This window comes from Apteryx mantelli, chromosome 20, assembly GCF_036417845.1.
Source record: "Apteryx mantelli isolate bAptMan1 chromosome 20, bAptMan1.hap1, whole genome shotgun sequence".
Classification (NCBI taxonomy): domain Eukaryota; kingdom Metazoa; phylum Chordata; class Aves; order Apterygiformes; family Apterygidae; genus Apteryx; species Apteryx mantelli.
In genome coordinates this window covers 10106827-10115108 of record NC_089997.1, presented here as the reverse complement: position 1 = coordinate 10115108, position 8282 = coordinate 10106827, and positions in this window count along the sequence as shown.

Genomic DNA, 8282 nt, shown 5'->3' with positions numbered 1-8282 from the left:
GAGCCACAAGTGACCTCACAACCACAAACACCAGCCATGGGCCTAGCACTGGCCTATCAGGCACTGAGCCACAAGTGACCTCACAACCACAAACAGCAGCCAAGCACCTAGCACTGGCCTATCGGGCACTGAGCCACAAGTGACCTTCACAACCACAAACAGCAGCTATGGGCCTAGCACTGGCCTATCAGGCACTGAGCCACAAGTGACCTCACAACCACAAACACCAGCCATGGGCCTAGCACTGGCCTATCAGGCACTGAGCCACAAGTGACCTCACAACCACAAACAGCAGCCATGCAACTAGCACTGGCCTATCAGGCACTGAGCCACAAGTGACCTCACAACCACAAGCAACAGCCATGGGCCTAGCACTGGCCTATCAGGCACTGAGACACAAGTGACCTCACAACCACAAACAGCAGCCATGGGCCTAGCACAGGCCTATCAGGCACTGAGACACAAGTGACCTCACAACCACAAACAGCAGCCATGCAACTAGCACTGGCCTATCAGGCACTGAGCCACAAGTGACCTCACAACCACAAACAGCAGCTATGGGCCTAGCACTGGCCTATCAGGCACTGAGCCACAAGTGACCTCACAACCACAAACAGCAGCCATGGGCCTAGCACTGGCCTATCAGGCACTGAGACACAAGTGACCTCACAACCACAAACAGCAGCCATGCAACTAGCACTGGCCTATCAGGCACTGAGACACAAGTGACCTCACAACCACAAACAGCAGCCATGGGCCTAGCACTGGCCTATCAGGCACTGAGCCACAAGTGACCTCACAACCACAAACAGCAGCCAAGCACCTAGCACAGGCCTATCAGGCACTGAGCCACAAGTGACCTCACAACCACAAACAGCAGCCATGGGCCTAGCACTGGCCTATCAGGCACTGAGCCACCACTGACCTCACAACCACAAACACCAGCCATGGGCCTAGCACTGGCCTATCAGGCACTGAGCCTCAAGTGACCTCACAACCACAAACACCAGCCAAGCACCTAGCACAGGCCTATCAGGCACTGAGACACAAGTGACCTCACAACCACAAACAGCAGCCATGCAACTAGCACTGGCCTATCAGGCACTGAGCCACAAGTGACCTCACAACCACAAACAGCAGCCATGGGCCTAGCACTGGCCTATCAGGCACTGAGCCACAAGTGACCTCACAACCACAAACAGCAGCCAAGCACCTAGCACAGGCCTATCAGGCACTGAGCCACAAGTGACCTCACAACCACAAACAGCAGCCATGGGCCTAGCACTGGCCTATCAGGCACTGAGCCACCACTGACCTCACAACCACAAACACCAGCCATGGGCCTAGCACAGGCCTATCAGGCACTGAGCCACAAGTGACCTCACAACCACAAACAGCAGCCATGGGCCTAGCACTGGCCTATCAGGCACTGAGCCACCACTGACCTCACAACCACAAACACCAGCCATGGGCCTAGCACTGGCCTATCAGGCACTGAGCCTCAAGTGACCTCACAACCACAAACACCAGCCAAGCACCTAGCACTGGCCTATCAGGCACTGAGACATAAGTGACCTCACAACCACAAACACCAGCCATGGGCCTAGCACTGGCCTATCAGGCACTGAGACATAAGTGACCTCACAACCACAAACACCAGCCATGGGCCTAGCACTGGCCTATCAGGCACTGAGCCACAAGTGACCTCACAACCACAAGCAGCAGCTATGGGCCTAGCACTGGCCTATCAGGCACTGAGCCACAAGTGACCTCACAACCACAAACAGCAGCCAAGCACCTAGCACCGGCCTATCGGGCACTGAGCCACAAGTGACCTCACAACCACAAACAGCAGCCAAGCACCTAGCACTGGCCTATCGGGCACTGAGCCACAAGTGACCTCACAACCACAAACAGCAGCTATGGGCCTAGCACTGGCCTATCAGGCACTGAGCCACAAGTGACCTCACAACCACAAACACCAGCCATGGGCCTAGCACTGGCCTATCAGGCACTGAGCCACAAGTGACCTCACAACCACAAACAGCAGCCATGGGCCTAGCACTGGCCTATCAGGCACTGACACAAAAGTGACCTCACAACCACAAGCAGCAGCCATGGGCCTAGCACTGGCCTATCAGGCACTGAGACACAAGTGACCTCACAACCACAAACAGCAGCCAAGCACCTAGCACCGGCCTATCGGGCACTGAGCCACAAGTGACCTCACAACCACAAACAGCAGCCATGGGCCTAGCACTGGCCTATCAGGCACTGAGCCACAAGTGACCTCACAACCACAAACAGCAGCCAAGCACCTAGCACTGGCCTATCAGGCACTGAGCCACAAGTGACCTCACAACCACAAACAGCAGCCAAGCACCTAGCACTGGCCTATCGGGCACTGAGCCACAAGTGACCTCACAACCACAAACAGCAGCCAAGCACCTAGCACTGGCCTATCGGGCACTGAGCCACAAGTGACCTCACAACCACAAACAGCAGCCATGGGCCTAGCACTGGCCTATCAGGCACTGAGCCACAAGTGACCTCACAACCACAAACAGCAGCCATGGGCCTAGCACTGGCCTATTGGGCACTGAGCCACAAGTGACCTCACAACCACAAACACCAGCCATGGGCCTAGCACTAGCCTATCAGGCACTGAGCCACAAGTGACCTCACAACACAAACAGCAGCCATGGGCCTAGCACTGGCCTATCGGGCACTGAGACACAAGTGACCTCACAACCACAAACAGCAGCCAAGCACCTAGCACTGGCCTATCGGGCACTGAGCCACAAGTGACCTCACAACCACAAACAGCAGCCATGGGCCTAGCACTGGCCTATCAGGCACTGAGCCACAAGTGACCTCACAACCACAAACAGCAGCCATGGGCCTAGCACTGGCCTATTGGGCACTGAGCCACAAGTGACCTCACAACCACAAACACCAGCCATGGGCCTAGCACTAGCCTATCAGGCACTGAGCCACAAGTGACCTCACAACACAAACAGCAGCCATGGGCCTAGCACTGGCCTATCGGGCACTGAGACACAAGTGACCTCACAACCACAAACAGCAGCCATGCAACTAGCACTGGCCTATCAGGCACTGAGCCTCAAGTGACCTCACAACCACAAACAGCAGCTATGGGCCTAGCACTGGCCTATCAGGCACTGAGCCACAAGTGACCTCACAACCACAAACACCAGCCATGGGCCTAGCACTGGCCTATCAGGCACTGAGCCACAAGTGACCTCACAACCACAAACAGCAGCCATGCAACTAGCACTGGCCTATCAGGCACTGAGCCACAAGTGACCTCACAACCACAAACACCAGCCATGGGCCTAGCACTGGCCTATCAGGCACTGAGCCACAAGTGACCTCACAACCACAAACAGCAGCCAAGCACCTAGCACTGGCCTATCGGGCACTGAGCCACAAGTGACCTCACAACCACAAACAGCAGCCAAGCACCTAGCACTGGCCTATCAGGCACTGAGCCACAAGTGACCTCACAACCACAAACAGCAGCCATGCAACTAGCACTGGCCTATCAGGCACTGAGACACAAGTGACCTCACAACCACAAGCAACAGCCATGGGCCTAGCACTGGCCTATCAGGCACTGAGACATAAGTGACCTCACAACCACAAACACCAGCCATGGGCCTAGCACTGGCCTATCAGGCACTGAGACATAAGTGACCTCACAACCACAAACACCAGCCATGGGCCTAGCAAAGGCCTATCAGGCACTGAGCCACAAGTGACCTCACAACCACAAGCAGCAGCCATGGGCCTAGCACTGGCCTATCGGGCACTGAGCCACAAGTGACCTCACAACCACACACTGCAGCCATGGGCCTAGCACTGGCCTAAAAGGCACTGAGCCACAAGTGACCTCACAACCACAAACAGCAGCCAAGCACCTAGCACTGGCCTATCGGGCACTGAGCCACAAGTGACCTCACAACCACAAACAGCAGCCATGGGCCTAGCACTGGCCTATCAGGCACTGAGCCACAAGTGACCTCACAACCACAAACAGCAGCCAAGCACCTAGCACCGGCCTATCGGGCACACCCACAAGTGACCTCACAACCACAAACAGCAGCCAAGCACCTAGCACTGGCCTATCGGGCACTGAGCCACAAGTGACCTTCACAACCACAAACAGCAGCTATGGGCCTAGCACTGGCCTATCAGGCACTGAGCCACAAGTGACCTCACAACCACAAACAGCAGCCATGGGCCTAGCACTGGCCTATCAGGCACTGAGCCACAAGTGACCTCACAACCACAAACACCAGCCATGCAACTAGCACTGGCCTATCAGGCACTGAGCCACAAGTGACCTCACAACCACAAGCAACAGCCATGGGCCTAGCACTGGCCTATCAGGCACTGAGCCACAAGTGACCTCACAACCACAAACACCAGCCATGGGCCTAGCACAGGCCTATCAGGCACTGAGCCACAAGTGACCTCACAACCACAAACAGCAGCCATGGGCCTAGCACTGACCTATGAGGCACTGAGCCACAAGTGACCTCACAACCACAAACAGCAGCCAAGCACCTAGCACTGGCCTATCGGGCACTGAGACACAAGTGACCTCACAACCACAAACAGCAGCCAAGCACCTAGCACCGGCCTATCGGGCACTGAGACACAAGTGACCTCACAAACACACACTGCAGCCATGGGCCTAGCACTGGCCTATCAGGCACTGAGCCACAAGTGACCTCACAACCACAAACACCAGCCATGGGCCTAGCACTGGACTATCAGGCACTGAGCCACAAGTGACCTCACAACCACAAACACCAGCCATGGACCTAGCACTGGCCTATCAGGCACTGAGCCACAAGTGACCTCACAACCACAAACAGCAGCCAAGCACCTAGCACTGGCCTATCGGGCACTGAGCCACAAGTGACCTCACAACCACAAACAGCAGCCATGCGCCTAGCACTGGCCTATCAGGCACTGAGACACAAGTGACATCACAACCACAAACAGCAGCCATGCAACTAGCACTGGCCTATCAGGCACTGAGACACAAGTGACCTCACAACCACAAGCAACAGCCATGGGCCTAGCACTGGCCTATCAGGCACTGAGACATAAGTGACCTCACAACCACAAACACCAGCCATGGGCCTAGCACTGGCCTATCAGGCACTGAGACATAAGTGACCTCACAACCACAAGCAACAGCCATGGGCCTAGCAAAGGCCTATCAGGCACTGAGCCACAAGTGACCTCACAACCACAAGCAGCAGCCATGGGCCTAGCACTGGCCTATCGGGCACTGAGCCACAAGTGACCTCACAACCACACACTGCAGCCATGGGCCTAGCACTGGCCTAAAAGGCACTGAGCCACAAGTGACCTCCCAACCACAAACAGCAGCCAAGCACCTAGCACTGGCCTATCGGGCACTGAGCCACAAGTGACCTCACAACCACAAACAGCAGCTATGGGCCTAGCACTGGCCTATCAGGCACTGAGCCACAAGTGACCTCACAACCACAAACAGCAGCCAAGCACCTAGCACCGGCCTATCGGGCACTGAGACACAAGTGACCTCACAACCACAAACAGCAGCCAAGCACCTAGCACCGGCCTATCGGGCACTGAGACACAAGTGACCTCACAAACACACACTGCAGCCATGGGCCTAGCACTGGCCTATCAGGCACTGAGACACAAGTGACCTCACAACCACAAACACCAGCCATGGGCCTAGCACTGGACTATCAGGCACTGAGCCACAAGTGACCTCACAACCACAAACATCAGCCATGGGCCTAGCACTGGCCTATCAGGCACTGAGCCACAAGTGACCTCACAACCACAAACAGCAGCCAAGCACCTAGCACTGGCCTATCGGGCACTGAGCCACAAGTGACCTCACAACCACAAACAGCAGCCAAGCACCTAGCACTGGCCTATCGGGCACTGAGCCACAAGTGACCTCACAACCACACACTGCAGCCATGGGCCTAGCACTGGCCTATCGGGCACTGAGCCACAAGTGACCTCACAACCACAAACAGCAGCCAAGTACCTAGCACTGGCCTATCGGGCACTGAGCCACAAGTGACCTCACAACCACACACTGCAGCCATGGGCCTAGCACTGGCCTAAAAGGCACTGAGACACAAGTGACCTCACAACCACAAACAGCAGCCAAGCACCTAGCACTGGCCTATCGGGCACTGAGCCACAAGTGACCTCACAACCACAAACACCAGCCATGGGCCTAGCACTGGCCTATCAGGCACTGAGCCACAAGTGACCTCACAACCACAAACAGCAGCCAAGCACCTAGCACTGGCCTATCGGGCACTGAGCCACAAGTGACCTTCACAACCACAAACAGCAGCTATGGGCCTAGCACTGGCCTATCAGGCACTGAGCCACAAGTGACCTCACAACCACAAACACCAGCCATGGGCCTAGCACTGGCCTATCAGGCACTGAGCCACAAGTGACCTCACAACCACAAACAGCAGCCATGCAACTAGCACTGGCCTATCAGGCACTGAGCCACAAGTGACCTCACAACCACAAGCAACAGCCATGGGCCTAGCACTGGCCTATCAGGCACTGAGACACAAGTGACCTCACAACCACAAACAGCAGCCATGGGCCTAGCACAGGCCTATCAGGCACTGAGACACAAGTGACCTCACAACCACAAACAGCAGCCATGCAACTAGCACTGGCCTATCAGGCACTGAGCCACAAGTGACCTCACAACCACAAACAGCAGCCATGGGCCTAGCACTGGCCTATCAGGCACTGAGCCACAAGTGACCTCACAACCACAAGCAGCAGCTATGGGCCTAGCACTGGCCTATCAGGCACTGAGCCACAAGTGACCTCACAACCACAAACACCAGCCAAGCACCTAGCACTGGCCTATCGGGCACTGAGCCACAAGTGACCTTCACAACCACAAACAGCAGCTATGGGCCTAGCACTGGCCTATCAGGCACTGAGCCACAAGTGACCTCACAACCACAAACAGCAGCCATGGGCCTAGCACTGGCCTATCAGGCACTGAGACACAAGTGACCTCACAACCACAAACAGCAGCCATGCAACTAGCACTGGCCTATCAGGCACTGAGACACAAGTGACCTCACAACCACAAACAGCAGCCATGGGCCTAGCACTGGCCTATCAGGCACTGAGCCACAAGTGACCTCACAACCACAAACAGCAGCCAAGCACCTAGCACAGGCCTATCAGGCACTGAGCCACAAGTGACCTCACAACCACAAACAGCAGCCATGGGCCTAGCACTGGCCTATCAGGCACTGAGCCACCACTGACCTCACAACCACAAACACCAGCCATGGGCCTAGCACTGGCCTATCAGGCACTGAGCCTCAAGTGACCTCACAACCACAAACACCAGCCAAGCACCTAGCACAGGCCTATCAGGCACTGAGACACAAGTGACCTCACAACCACAAACAGCAGCCATGCAACTAGCACTGGCCTATCAGGCACTGAGCCACAAGTGACCTCACAACCACAAACAGCAGCCATGGGCCTAGCACTGGCCTATCAGGCACTGAGCCACAAGTGACCTCACAACCACAAACAGCAGCCAAGCACCTAGCACAGGCCTATCAGGCACTGAGCCACAAGTGACCTCACAACCACAAACAGCAGCCATGGGCCTAGCACTGGCCTATCAGGCACTGAGCCACCACTGACCTCACAACCACAAACACCAGCCATGGGCCTAGCACAGGCCTATCAGGCACTGAGCCACAAGTGACCTCACAACCACAAACAGCAGCCATGGGCCTAGCACTGGCCTATCAGGCACTGAGCCACCACTGACCTCACAACCACAAACACCAGCCATGGGCCTAGCACTGGCCTATCAGGCACTGAGCCTCAAGTGACCTCACAACCACAAACACCAGCCAAGCACCTAGCACTGGCCTATCGGGCACTGAGCCACAAGTGACCTCACAACCACAAACAGCAGCTATGGGCCTAGCACTGGCCTATCAGGCACTGAGCCACAAGTGACCTCACAACCACAAACAGCAGCCATGGGTCTAGCACTGGCCTATCAGCCACTGAGCCACAAGTGACCTCACAACCACAAACAGCAGCCAAGCACCTAGCACCGGCCTATCGGGCACTGAGACACAAGTGACCTCACAACCACAAACAGCAGCCAAGCACCTAGCACCGGCCTATCGGGCACTGAGACACAAGTGACCTCACAAACACAC